Source organism: Tursiops truncatus, chromosome 13 (genome assembly GCF_011762595.2).
Source record: "Tursiops truncatus isolate mTurTru1 chromosome 13, mTurTru1.mat.Y, whole genome shotgun sequence".
Taxonomy (NCBI): domain Eukaryota; kingdom Metazoa; phylum Chordata; class Mammalia; order Artiodactyla; family Delphinidae; genus Tursiops; species Tursiops truncatus.
Window position 1 is genome coordinate 81,539,451 of NC_047046.1, and position 14,864 is coordinate 81,554,314.

Below are 14,864 nucleotides of genomic sequence, written 5' to 3' on the forward strand. Positions count from 1 at the left end.
AACTACAAGGCTGCTGTAAAAATTGCACTTTGTTTTCCGGTGCTTCCCTTTCCCAGGAATGAGCAACTTACGTGCATTCAGTTTTTGTAGGAGTGACTGCTTCCCTTCGAAAACAGCCCAGTCTTTTCATGTTAGCACTCAGTTTGGGGACTGGTGTTAACTCTTTCGCCGGCAGCACGCCAAGACAGAAGGAAAACAAGGGCTCCCTGGGCTGAAGGTGTAGGGGGGTCTGCCGCATCTGGGTCTGGCCAAGCCTCACGCTAGGCAAGGCCAAGTTTACCTTCTAATCACACCATAAACTAAAATACGATCAGCCAGAGGAATAGGGTTCTCCCAAGGCCTTCAAACTGTTCCTTGACACACAGTGTGGATGTCTGACACTCTGCCCTGTTGGTAATTCGTTCTATAGCTAACGAAGTTGAGTTGCTAGCGGCATCCATGCACTTGGTGACTTGGCCTGAGGCAGGGCGTCGCCTCTTTATTATTTTCTGATGTGACTCATCAGGGAGGGGAAGAAACACTTTGCCTCTGTCCTCCTAGCTTTGATAACTGGGTCTTTGGAATAAACTAACAGCGGGCAGATTAACATGAGAAAAGGTACCGACATTTATTCATTTTTAATATTAAATACGTGGGGAAAGCACGGGGGGGGGGGGGGGAAGTGAATATCCAAAAAAGAATTGCGATTTGAGAGCATATATACCGTCTATATGGGAAGGAAGAGGGGCCGTTTAGTCACTTAGGGGAGAGTAAATGATTTTTAGGCAGGAGGAACGGGCTCGTTCTTGCCGGGAGGGAATTTTTGACAACCGAGTTCCTCTTGGGGATCTGTTTCTAGGCAGAGGAGGGGAGTTCAGAGAAAGCCCCGCCCAGCACTGGCGGTTTTTCACGTGCCTTCGGCTCAAAATAATCAATATACCCGAGGGGCATATTTTGGGGTGGCGGGTCCTGAACACTCACGGCAGGGATTCGCACACGCTTTGCACTCAGTTCGGCCTCCTGGGATGCTCGGGGGAAAGTCGTGTCTTCAGATCCGGCAGCTCAGACACAGGGTGGTGCGACTGGAGGGTAAGAGGCACTATTGGCAAATTGGTTCTTAAAATATTTTTAGGAACGGACGTTATACCAGCATGTAGGACTCATTACTGATGTCGAGTGTTAGGATACGCTAGAACGTATTTTAGAGGAAGCTGTTTCCTGATACTGATACTGTTTCCTGATACTACTTTTAGTGGGGCTCGTATCTTTCTTAAGATCTCCTTTTATTTTCCTAATTATAAACTGAATATATGCTTGTTATAGAGTACTTGAAAAATACAGGTAAGTATAACAAAGAAAACAAAAATCATCCATTAATTCCACACAAAAAACGTTCACTGTTAATGTTTCGGAAGTATTGTGTTTATTACTTTTGAAACACATATGCATATGTAATATAATATTTCAGACGTACCACATATAGAGATTTTAGACTTTGCTTCTTATTAAACAACTTCACTGAGATATGATGTATACACTGTAGTATCCACCCATTGTAAATGTACAACACAATTAAAAGTAAGTGTGTAAACTTGTGCAACCATCACAACTGCTCATTTGCAGTTAATTCTTTTCCCCACTGCCACTCAATCTAGGCAGCCACTGCTGTGCTCTCAGTCTTTACAAATTTGCCTTTTCTGGACATTTCAGATAAATGGACTCACACAATATCTAGCCTTTCGCGTCTGGCTTCATCGTTTGGCGTACGTTTCTGTTGTAGTGTGTTGTAGCAGGTCTCAATAGCTCGTTCGTCTTAATCGCAGAATAATAGTCCATGGTATGAATCTGCCACTTTTTGTTTATCCATTCACCTGCTTTCGGTTATTATGAATACTGTTGCCACGAACACTCACACACACGGTTGCATTTCTATTGGGTAAAATCCTAGAAGTTGAACTCTTGGGCTGTACAGTACATTTATGTTTAGCTTTTTAAGAAATTCCCAGGCTGTTTTCCAAACTGGCTGTGCCATTTCACATCCCCAGAGGCAACATGTGAGGGTTCAAGTTCGTGCCTATCCTTGCTGACACTTGTCATCGTCTAGCTTATCGACAGTAGCCATCCTCGAGTGTACTGGTTCTCACTGGGGTTTTAATTTGGATTTCCTTAGTGACGAGCACATGCAGCAGCTTTTCATGTGCTCACTAACCGTTCGTGTAGCTTCCACACTGAGATGTTTGTTCACATCTTTTGCCCATTTGAAACAGTGAATTGTCTTCTTACTATTGAGTTATGAGTTCTTTATTCTGAATGCAATTCCTATTATCAGCTATATGATTTGCAAGAGTTTTTCCCCAGTTTGTGGCTTGGCTTTTCTTTCTTTTTTTTTTTTTTTCTGCAACAGTTTTTAATTTTGATGAAGTACAGTTTATTAATTTTTTCTTTTATGGGTTATGCTTTTGATGTTGTATTTGAGAGCTTTTTGCCCACCCCAGGATCACTACAATGATCTCTTTTGTTTTCTTGTAGAAGTTTGATAGTTTTACCTCTTATAGTTAGATGTATAATCCAGCTTGAATTAATTTTTATGTTTGGTGTATGATAAGGGTTTCAGTTTTTTGTTTTTCGTGTGTGTGGCTGTTCAGTTGTCCCAGCACCAATTGTTGAAGCGCCTGGGCATATTTGTCAAAATTCGATTGACCATGAATGTAAAGGTTTATTTGGGGACTTTCAGTTCTGTTCCATGGATCTGTGTGTCTGTCCTTATGCCAGGACCACCCTGTCTTCTTTACTTGTTTACTTGTCTTGATGACTTTACAGTCATCGTGGAATTGGATAGTATAAGTCCTCCAACTGTGTTCTTTTTCAGAATTGTTTTGGCTCTTTTAGGTCCTTTGCATTATAAGAACATACACTTAGGATCAGCCTGTGAATTTCTACCACAAAGCCTGCTTTGATTTCGAGAGGGATTTCATTGAATTTACGTATTTATTTTATCAGAGCATTTTCCCATGCTTCTATAATTCTGATACTTCTGGCTGGCATAGTTATAGAGGCATTTCTGGGGGGAAGAAGGGAGTTGGGCTAGATTACCTTTCAGTTTCCCTTTTCATCTTCGAATTCACTCAGTTTTTGCTACCTGTATTTGCAAGAGATATATGGGTCTTTACAATGGAGAAACTGGTGACTATCAACTCGTCAGTTGTTAGGATCTTACAGAGTTCTCCCTGGCAGGTCCTAGGGTCACCTGGAGGAGAATGGGTGGCCGAGGCAGTCCTGGAGGCTGGCGATCACGTTGATGTGTCCTTCAGTACCGGCGTGATCACCCCTTCATGCCACCAACAGTGTAGGTTACCAGAGATAACTCTCAAGATGACACAGAGATGCTCCGTATTACTCAGCGGGCCAGGCAGGAAGCAGGTGCTGTCAGGAAGGCATCTGCCAGAACTGGGGGGAAAGAGCATCCCTGCCATTTCCTGACATCAGGATCTGTGGGAGGCATCGCCCAGCCCAGCGCTGATGGGACCCACGCACGCAGCACAGGAACGGCCCTCTGGCTTCTCCCAGATCAAATGGTCCACGGTAGGGTTTACAGTCCTCATTGCTGATGTTATAAGGTTAGAGGCAGTGACCTTGGGAGAGTTTACACTCAATTGAATTTTTATTGTTTCACGAAATGGGCCTTGTTTTCTGCCAGTCGACAAAGCAGTGGGCATCCTGGTGTATAATGGACGTGGATAGACCATCACTGTTTGTTACAGCCGTTTAACTGCAGGGCAGTCTTATTAGTGGGGATTTCAGAACCACAGGACTCTTGCCAGCCTCAGGGCTAATTCTTTACCCAAGTCAGCGTTAACGCTGTTACATATAACAGGTTATGACTGCTTCAAAAGGAGAGGAAAGTTCGGCGTCCCTGAGGTTTAAAACATAGCAGAAAGGAAAGGAGCTGAGAGAGCCAGGATCCGAGCAGTCGGGAAGTTCGGGGCAGCCGTGTCTGAGATGTAAGCCAAGCAATCAGATGTTCCAGGACGCAGTGGCCCAGCCAACCTAGAAGGTAAAAGAAACATTAGTGAAGAAATCAGCTGAATGACAGAGGAGAAGTGCAATGACTAAGGCAAAAATCATCATTCGTTTAGGGATGGAAAAATGATCGATCATTTTCCCTGCATGTTATGAAAAAAATACAAACCATCCTAAATCCCTCCAATTCCCAATTACCTATCCAAACTGAGCAGAAGTCCTGTTGAAGCTTATATGAAAGAGCAGGTTATGAAAGGAATCCTAGCTTGGCTTCGGAAGGCCAAGAAAACGTCCTCGTTATACTGGTGTGGTGTGATCTGACAGTGATGCTGCATTCTGGGTCATGGGCCGGTTAATGCAGAGATGTCGGGGAGAAGGGGAGAGTCCCAGGCCGCCGTGAATACAGGAAACAGGGAACAAGAAACCTTTCTCAGAGGTGACATGTGGCATCGAATAATACTGTGGGTGAAGAAGTTTCGTAGTGGGAATAGACTGCAGGTGTGTGTGTGTGTGTGTGTGTGTGTGTGTGAGAGAGAGAGAGAGAGAGAGAGAGAGAGAGAGAGAGGGAGAGGGTGGGATCTCCAGTTATTCTATTTTTTTTTTTTTTTTTTTTTTTGCGGTACGCGGACCTCTCACCGCAGTGGCCTCTCCCGTTGCGGAGCACAGGCTCCGGACGCGCAGGCTCAGCGGCCATGGCTCACGGGCCCAGCCGCTCCGCGGCATGTGGGATCCTCCCGGGGCGCGAACCCGTGTCCCCTGCATCGGCAGGCGGACTCTCAACCACTGCGCCACCAGGGAAGCCCTCCAGTTATTCTTTGTGCTTATATCTAAGTCAGGTGGTGCTGTTTCTCCTTGCCCTACTTTTTGCTTCTTCCATAGCACTCATCACCTTCAAGTATGTTACTATTTACTTATTTATTAGGTTTGTTGTCTGTCTCTTCCCCATTAGAATGTAGCGGGCAGGAGTCCTGCTTTGTTTTATTCGCTGATGTATCCCAAGCCCCCAGAACAGTGCCTGGCGCATGGCACCCAATACATGATTGATTGAATGAATAAAGACCCGAAAGGGAAGAAAAGGAGGATTCTTAGCCAAATAGGGAAGTAAAGAGTTATAACTTCTTACTGCGGGAAGGAAGATGGTAGCACAGAAAGAGAGTGGAAGTTGTTCCAGATCTCTGCTCAATCTGGTTCTCGTCTGCTTCAGTCCAGAGAGAAGCATCTCCCTCAACAGTGGGTTTTAATGGTTCAACTGCAACAGCACAGAGAGGGAACAAGTCCTGTGCAATCCCATAATTTGATGAGCAGTCCTCTGTTGTTTGTTTCAGAAGTAATCTACCCATCCATTAAAATATGTTGCCAATACTCCATCACAATGTTAACTTGAAGCATAGTATTCGTCCTTATTTTCAAACCACTCCATTTTAAAGAAGTTCAGTTTGCCAGGTCTATATTTAAAATCCATAGGCTTTAACTAATTTAAACAAAGGTACAAAAAGTGACAAGTGCAAAATAAGTTTACCTACCAAAAGGGGATGTTCCTGGCAAGCTCTAACAGTACAAGCGGGTTTGTTAATAATAGATTCATTTTACTGAGAAACTAAGCATCAGAAGGGCCTAATTTCCTCAGTCACACAGTTACTAATTGGTTACAATCCGTGTTTTTTCCGAAGAAGTTTGAATCACAGGAGCAGTGTTCAAATCCCATTGAATGTGCAAATGAAAGGGGCCTTGAGGACACCTGACGTAATTTCCTCCGTTTACAAATTAAGACACAAGCTCAGTGTATTAGTCTGGGGTCTATAGAATAGAACAAATAGGAGATATATATATATATTATATATTTCTTATGATAATTTATTATGTGTTTATTATAACAAATAATTTGATATTTATTTTCATAGACTATAACCTATTATTATATGAACTTATTCTTATAATATATGCATATTTATTTATTATAAATTATATATTTTATATTTATATATTGTTATATATTTATACATAAGGCAAGCTGGAGACAGATGGTATAGCTCCAGTCCAAGTCCAAAGGCCTGAGAACCAGAAGAGCTGGTGATGTAAGTTCCAGGTCCAGTGTGAGTCCTGAGGCAGCAGAGGACCGATGTCCCAGCTCAGAATCTGTCCGCCAGAGAGCGTGGATTCTCCCTTTCCTCAGCCTTTTTGTTCGGTCCGGACCCTCAGTGGATTGGATCAGCCCCACTCATGTTGGGAGGGGCAGTCTGCTTTATCGAGTCTCATTCAAATCTAATTTCATCTAGAAAAACACCCTCATAGCCACACCCAGTATATTGTTTAGTCAAATATCTGGGTGCCCTGTGACCCAGTCAGGTTGACACAGAAAATTAATCATCACACTCTGGGAGGGAATTTGTACACAGTCTCCACTGTGAGTCAGGCCAGAGCTGCCAGGACCCTGACATGGACGGAATTCCCAGTTTCCTGTGCTTCCCTCTTCACATCCTTACACCTTCAGATCAACGCACATTTCCTACATAATTCCATAATGTCCTAATAATTCTCATACATCTAATGAGTTCTCATTTATGCATATTAAAATCATTAATTTCTAACAACTTTCTTCAATGCCTTGTATATAATTTTCCTCAACTGCTTAGCAGAAAGTTATTTAATCTACATATTTAGAGGAATACTGTCACTACAAGTTAGATTTTTTTCCCCCATAGAAGTAAATGGTTCATTACTGAAATTAAGGTTCCTTATCATTGCACTGTCCCTCCATGGATATGATGGGAAGATGGTACAGGTGTTATGGAGGGTGTTTGACCTGAGACAGTCTAGAAAGGGGCCATGAAATATTTTCTTGATTGAGACGAGGCACAAAATAGGATGTTTTCTGTTGCTTTCATCTTGTTTTCCCTCATGAGAAAGGAATTTTTTTGATCTTTCCATTAGTATAACTTATGTAAATCGTCTCCATAAAGATATTAAAAATACCTGCTGAGTGTTCTAGAAATCAGAAGAATCAGAGTAGTACATCAAAGCAGATTGGAAAAATGGGCGCGATTTGTGGCACTAGACAGCTTGTGTGAAGGGGAGAAGGTGGGCAGAAGAAGGTCGCCCACTGTGACAAAATGGAGTTTATTGATCCTTCATTGAGGACTGCTCTGGGCCAGAGACCGTACAGGAGGCATTTGGCCTGAGACTGGGAAATGTGCTGTGAACTTGCCCAAGTCACGTGAGTCCCAGGAGGCTGAAAACATCTCCCGGGGTTTTCTGCTGCAGCTCATTCTGGGAACCACCGTTTCAGCTGAGCAAACGAAAGGTGATAAGTATCACCTGGGTGTTTGTTACACATTCAGATTCCTGGCCCTGCTCTCTTGACATTCTGGTTCAGTAGGTTTGGAAAGAAGTCCAGGAGTTGGTGTTTTTTGTTTGTTTATTTGTTTTTGTTTTTTTAATTTTTTATTGGAGTGCAGTTGATGTACAATGTTGTGTTAGTTTCAGGTGCACAGCAAAGTGAATCAGTTATACATATACATATATCATCAACTCTTTTTCTTTTTTTTTAGATTCTTTTCCCATAGAGGTCATTACAGAGTATTGAGTAGAGTTCCATGTGCTGTATAGTAGGTCACTGTTAGTTATCTATTTTATACGTCAGTCCCAATCTCCCAATTAAAGAATCCCAAGTGTTGCTAAGGCAGGTCGACAGTGAACTTCCTTTGTGAAACAGTGCCCTGTGCTCTGCCCTCATCTCGGGTCTCAGCTACCCCAGGCTTCTGGGAGCTGCATCCACCACTGCCCTTCACCTGTTTCCAGAGCGCAGAGATACATAAAGAAGTGTATCAGTGAATCCACCCTGGCTTTCGGGAAAGTGAGGAAATATTAGGACACATGCAGACTCAGGAGTTAAAGACACCCCCCGCAACATGGGGTTGTTCCCTTACTTTGTTTCTTGAGTCTCTTTTCTGCCCATCAGGTCCAGGCCTCTTGGGGTGTTTATGGGTCCTTTATGGCTCTGTGGTCCTTCTGTGTTGTAGCTCACCCTTCACAGAGTTACAGCCTCCGGCTCCTCTCCAGATCGCACTGTGAGTTTCCCAACTCCTTCAAGCCCTCCTCCAAATCGTGGTCAAGAAGAGGGGGCTTTATTCATCCTGCAGAGCCGCAACTTTGCACCCTCTGCCAACGTCCGTCCCCACCCCCCTGCTCCTGGGAACCGCCATTCCACCGTCTGTGTCTACGCATTCTGCTTCTGTAGGTTCTGCCTAGAAGTGAGGTCACGCGGTGTTTGTCTTTCTGTGCCTGGCTTATTTCACTCAGCATAATCCCTCCAGGTTCATCCATGTTGCTGCAAAGGTACAGCATGGTGATCGTAGTTAATAATACTGCATTGTATACTGGAAAGTCACTAAGAGCTGCTAAGATCTCAACTGCTCTCCCCCCCCCCCCCCACACACACACGCACACACACTGGTAACTAGATATGTGAGGAGATGAACATATTTATTAGCATAACTGTAGTAATCATTTCACTGTGTATATCGAGACATCACGTTATATAACTTAAATAGATATACTTTTCATTAAAAAATCTAAAAAGTGAACAGAAAGAAGGGGTGCTCTATTCTTTTCATGCTTCTGACAGCCAGGCCTATCCCCCATCAGGGCCCTGCTGTCCGGGCCACATCCCCCAGACTAGAGCCACCTTCCCATGACCCCCAAGTGTTGACTGTACAGGCACTTGCGCTCCTTTCCCATCTCTCCATCTGATGCGTGGTAACTGTGGCTGAAGGTCTCTGTCTCATCTTCTTCATGAGCTCTGGAGTCTGCTCAGCCAACTCCTCACGGACTTTAATTCTTGCGTCTCTATGCTGCCCTGTCTCTTTCCAGTCCCAGCTATTTTCTTTCCCTCTCTTTCCCCTTTCTGCCTGTGTCAAAACCTATTACACATTCAATATTCTTGACCCTTAACTTCAGATGGTTCTTCTGTATAACCATAAAGAATGACTCCTGCCTATTCTCAATTAATAGATTCGGCTACCTTTAAAAAGTGACTTTTCTGTTGCCCATGTGTATTAATCTGCCAGCATTTTGCTCTTCCAAGCGAGCATGTGGTTACTATTTCTTTTATTATTCTGGTCGTCCAGATTTTGTCACTGGGCAAGTTTAGCTTGCAAATCCCGAGTCCTAACTTCTAGCTCAAAAATCCCAAACTGCAAAGAAATTCTCCTTATTGAGTTTGCATTTTTAACTTTGAAAACACATCTTCCTCATAATAATTTCAAAAATGAAGAATATTTAAAAAAATAAAAGGCCATTCTTTCTTTTCTCATTCCGCACCCCAGATGGGATCCCATTTAGAAGTTTTATGTATCCTTCCAGACATCTTTTATGCATCTTGAAGCATGTCAGTTTATAGATATTTGCAAACATTGGTTTTTCTAGAGCATATGTTTTACCTAATTCCGATTGAAATCGTCATCCTTAACTTTTATATAGCTCAGGCTTCTGGCAGAGTGAACCCTTAACAGAAGGTACTAATTATTGTTATTATTGTCATTTTTACATGAAGAAATGTGTTGCCACACGTGTAAAATTGCTGAAATCAAAAGGATTAAAAGCTAGTTGAGGAAGGTTCTTCCAAACTGGTGGTTCTTAACCTTGGCTACACACTGGGATCCCCTGGGAGCCTTGAACATTACCAGCTCCTTTGCCTCCCCTTCAGCGATTCTGACTCCATTGGTCTGTCGTGTGGCCGGGATTTCAGGAGTTTTCCGCGCCCCCCACCCCAGGTGAGTCTGTTGTGCCGCCAAGACTGAGAACCACGGTTCCAAACACAGATTAAGGACCATCACTGTTAAAATACAAACATAGTTGGGAGCAGCCCCTTGGAGACCGACTCCCTTTCTTAATTAAAGGTTTCTGATTTTCACTTGACTCCCACGAGCATGTGGTTTTCTTAGAACACGAACAAGCAAGCGCCCAGCCAGAAGCAACCGCCCTGCTACCCAGATAGTCTTTCCAAAGGCGTCACGTTGGTTGGTGATGGGGGCAGGGCTGGCCCTGCCCTGAGCCTTTTCTGCTTCTCTGGGCTGCGGCAGGACCAGGTGTGGTGCCGCCCCCTTTCCAGGAGCCTTAAACTGAAGGTGAGGCAGGGGCTGAGCCTGGGTGGAGAGGCGCCGGGAGGACACGGGGAGTGACTCATCTGTTAGGGTCAGAGGTCAACAGGGTGCAGATTAGGAAGTGGGTAAGGAAAAGGAGAGGCGTAAGCATGGGTTCGGGAGAGGAGGTCGCTGGGACGATGCTTGTGTATCTCCAGGGGTCCCAGCCTCGCGCGGTACCACTTCCACGTGCCAAGTCAAGACCTAGCCAGAGGCGTCTGCTCGGACGGTCGGTGTTAGGATCCGGCCCTGCCACTCTCTTCTCCCAGATGGGTACTGGCGGGCTCGGGGGAGGCGGCCTGAGCCAATTGCCTGGCAGGCGTGATTCCCATCAGCCTCCACCAAGGAGGCAGGTAGGCAAGGAGGGATCCCCAGTTCCCTCCTATAGGGCACCCCTCTTAGGGGTGACGGTCACTCTCCTCTTTTCCCCAGGGGCAGCACAAACGCAGCTAATTGTACCTTCAGCCAGAATGTTTAAAGAGGCTGAGTTATACCCCCAGCAGGTTAGAGGTCGAGCTTTCTGCAAATGATCAAGCGTCTAGCTGTATGTCTACGACTGTTCATTTGAGGTTTGGGCAGAGAGGGTGAATGTGCTGCTTCCTGCGGACCGCCTCCCCAGAGCCCTCACACTGGGCAGAGGTATTTCATCACTAATCATTCCCAAGTGGTTAGGAAAAAACAACTCTCTGTTCTTTAAAAGAGTCAGAACAGAGTAAGATAATGGCGATTCAAAGCTAGGATTTGGAAAAAAAAAAAAAGCTAGGATTTTTTTTTTTTAAGTAGTTATGTATTCAGTATTTTATTTATTTATTTTTGGCTGTGTTGGGTCTTCGTTTCTGTGTGAGGGCTTTCTCTAGTTGTGGCAAGCGGGGGCCACTCTTCGTCGTGGTGCGCGGGCCTCTCACTATCGCGGCCTCTCCTGTTGTAGAGCACAGGCTCCAGACGCGCAGGCTCAGTAGTTGTGGCACACGGGCCTAGTTGCTCCGCGGCATGTGGGATCCTCCCAGACCAGGGCTCGAACCCGTGTCCCCTGCATTGGCAGGCAGATTCTCAACCACTGCGCCACCAGGGAAGCCCAAAAACTAGGATTTTGTATGCAAACATTGGAGTGAATACTGTGTGTAGATAATTTATTTGAAATCTATTTTACAAATTAAGGCCATTATTTAAGAATTTTCATTGAAATTTGGTCTAAATGCTACAGAATGAAACAGTTATTTTCCTGTTCTCTGCAGCAGATTCTCAGGGAGGTGCCTGTGTGAGCCTGACCGAGAATCCCCCCGAGAGGCGTAGAAAATTTGCTCAACTTTGGTCATCGGGAAATGACAGAACACCACCCTCCGTCATATAGGTTCTCTGACATAGTTTGCTAGTGATGATAATTATAACTATAATATCATAAAAGTTGGTGGTGGTTGGGGACCGGTCAGTTTGGCAAGAGGTCCTGCGGATGAAAAGGCATCTTCTTCCCTCATTTATAAGTGCCAGTTGGAAGACACAGATGGAGGTTGGCATGACTCCAGGTATAATTATAAGACTTGATTCAGTTACAGGCCTGACTGAAGGGAGAGGGTCAAGCTTGCCTGCAGTCCAGAGTCAAAGCCGTGAGTTCCCAGACACTCAGATTCAATTATTTAGGGGAGACCTCTGCCAGCTCCGGTTCTGTTATTGCACCTTTGAGACTCCCTACCTACAGTGGATGCCTGCTGGCGGTTACAGCTGATGAACCAAGTAGGAGATTCCCGCTCTGGGGGCAGCAGCAGCTTCTGCCGAGACCCATTGCTGGCAGCAGCTCCGGCAGTGGGGACTCCAAGCTACAGCATAAAAGCCAGAGGTTATCTGGCAGGGACTTAGCAGGGCTAAGAGCCACTCTAAAATCCAGTTTTCTCTCTGTTTTGGACTGATTCAGAAGGCTCCAGGGATCAGGGTAAGTGCGATCCTAAGATGGTAGAGTCCTTGGGAAAAAAATCTCTTTGGTGGGTAAAGCACTGGCAAACAGAAGTGGAGATGACTGTTTAAATGTTACGCACTCTGCCGATATAGATTTGAAAATAAAAAGAGGATTAGAGCTCTCAGGATTAATACAGGATTAATCTAGTTTTTTCCTTAATACCAAAGACACAAATGTCCTGAAGGAGGAATTGATGCTCTCTTTAAAAAAAGAGAGCCCATAATTCTATAGAATTAGAATTCTCATAAGGAGATCATCTTTTGTGAGCAAGACGATTTAGAAGAAATTCATTCCCTGATCAGCTTATGTTCATGATGAATGTAAATGTTGTTTTTTAAATTGCCATTGATGGCAACAAACAGCACTAATTGAAGGAGTGCTGAATTCTGGTCGATGAACAGTATCAGAGTTTGGGAAGTAAGTTTCATGTTTACAGCTTCGAGGTGTCAATGAAATACCAGCTTGGAAGCGTTCCTGGTTATTAACCTTTGGAGAAAGGGAGCTCATCAACATTTTATTAAACCTATTTTCTTTAATGTGGCCTTTTTATTTACTAATCATCATTCAGCTATGCTGAACAAATTTCAGAGAGGTTTCCTCAGGCAGAAGTTTCAGAGTATTTTGTGACTATTTTTTTCTCCATCTTAACACGCAGTCTTCATTGATATTTAAGATGTTAATATCTATATATAGAGAAAAAAGAATGCCATTCAACATCTCTATTATTTTTGGAATAAGCCTCTGGATGAAAAAGACGATGGTATCAATTTAGGGACCATTCTTGACAAAGATTCTAACTACAAACGTTCAGGACCCTGAATCTGGACACATGTTGCTGGTGATTTGAGGGGCAATAAAGGGGAGGAGATGCATCTGCGGGGACAGACCCAGGAAAGCACTTCTGAGTGCAGTTAGATGAGACCACTGGCAATGTAAATTACCCTTTATGATTGTGAACTTCGGAAACAGACAGACTTGGGTTCATATTCTGATGCTGCCTTTAAGACCCTGGGTAAGTTACTCAACCTCACTAAGCCTCAGTTTCCTCATCCCTAAAATGGGGACGGTGAAGGTGCCAACGTTACAGGATGACTGTGAGGCTTAAAGGCTAATTCTTATGGCACATAGTACATTCTCAATAAGTGTATGCAACCCTTTTGGCTGCAGTTGGGGGTCAAAATGATGGCTCAAAGGAAGTAGGCACCAGATAGAAGAAGAACATCTGTTTTTGACAAGGACTAACTCTTACAGCCCTGGGTACTTTCATGACATTTTTAAGGAGGATTCAGGAAAAATATGCACCAGGTATACGCTCTGTGAGCCTAAGAGGAAAATAAATTTTACTGACCAAAGGATAGCAGGGGGTCATTTATGGATTGAGTCAAATTTGATTGCCAACAAATGCAACAATATGTCATAAAATAAAGTCTTACATCTGCATAATACTCTCGACATTTTTTTCTCTCTTGTGTTTTTGGCACTGGCTCTCCCTTGAGTTCCAGATGGGTTTTTGTTTTTGTTTTGCAGTACGCGGGCCTCTCACTGCTGTGGCCTCTCCCGCTGCGGAGCACAGGCTCCGGACGCGCAGGCTCAGCGGCCATGGCTCACGGGCCCAGCCGCTCCGCGGCACGTGGGATCCTCCCGGACCGGGGCACGAACCCGTGTCCCCTGCATCGGCAGGTGGACTCTCAACCACTGCACCACCAGGGAAGCCCGAGTTCCAGATGTTCTGATTTGGGCTTTTGCTAGGTAGATTAGAGGATTGTGCTGAAAGTTAGTGGTGGGGCTCGATGAGCATGGCTGGTGGAGAGAACGGTGTGAGGTGAAACACAGAGACATGATCTACTGAAGTTCACAACCTGTAAGTGGTAGAACAAGTGTGCAGGTCTTACCTTATGATGCGTGAGTGAATAAACGAATGGTAATTCTATGCACAATGCCTTCTTTCACTCCAGGATACCTTAGTAGCTCAGTATCAAGAATAATTTTGTGCAATGCCTAGTTAATTTGCAATCATAACTAATCAATCATTTCATTGATTCAGTTAGTATTTATTGAGATCCTACTAGGTACATTGTATTAGATCATGTCATTTAATAAATATGTCAAGACACATACATAGATTACAGTGGTGGCAACAACCCACCAAAGCTTCAGGCCATTTTAAAACAAGACATCATCACCTTTTTTATAAACCCATTGAAGATTTTTAGAATAACTACGAATTAAAGATTTTCTTTTTTGAAAATGGACTTAAAAAAATTTTTTTTCCTAGCGGTGGAGAAGTGACCAAAGCTACAAAGGGATCGTGGAACGGTGAATTCCTTTAGGAAAAAGGATGTAATTTATACATTTGATTGCCAAGATGCTTGTAACACCAGCTGTAAAAATTGACACATTTTGTCTAGGGAACCAGGCAAGATTCTGTCATTGAACAATAAAACCGCTGTTGGCTGTTGCAGGATACCAGGGGCCGACCCCGTGGAAAACTGAGGCCTGTGCCTTGTGGGCTTGTGGATAACATGTTAATGTCTGGGCAAGACCCTTGACGTTGAGAACCAAGGATACATCAGCTCTCGGCATATGTGTTTCATTGACAGAGATGAAGGGAGGGTGCTGGATAATTTTTGTTCTTTTATTTTTCCTGAAATCGCATAACACAGGAGTTTTGTTCGGTCCACAATTACTTGAGCTCTACAGGAATCACACGGTCTTCATTGTCCAGTAGAACCAGGGGTTTGTGGAGCGTAGGGATACAGCCCTGCGGCAGCTGA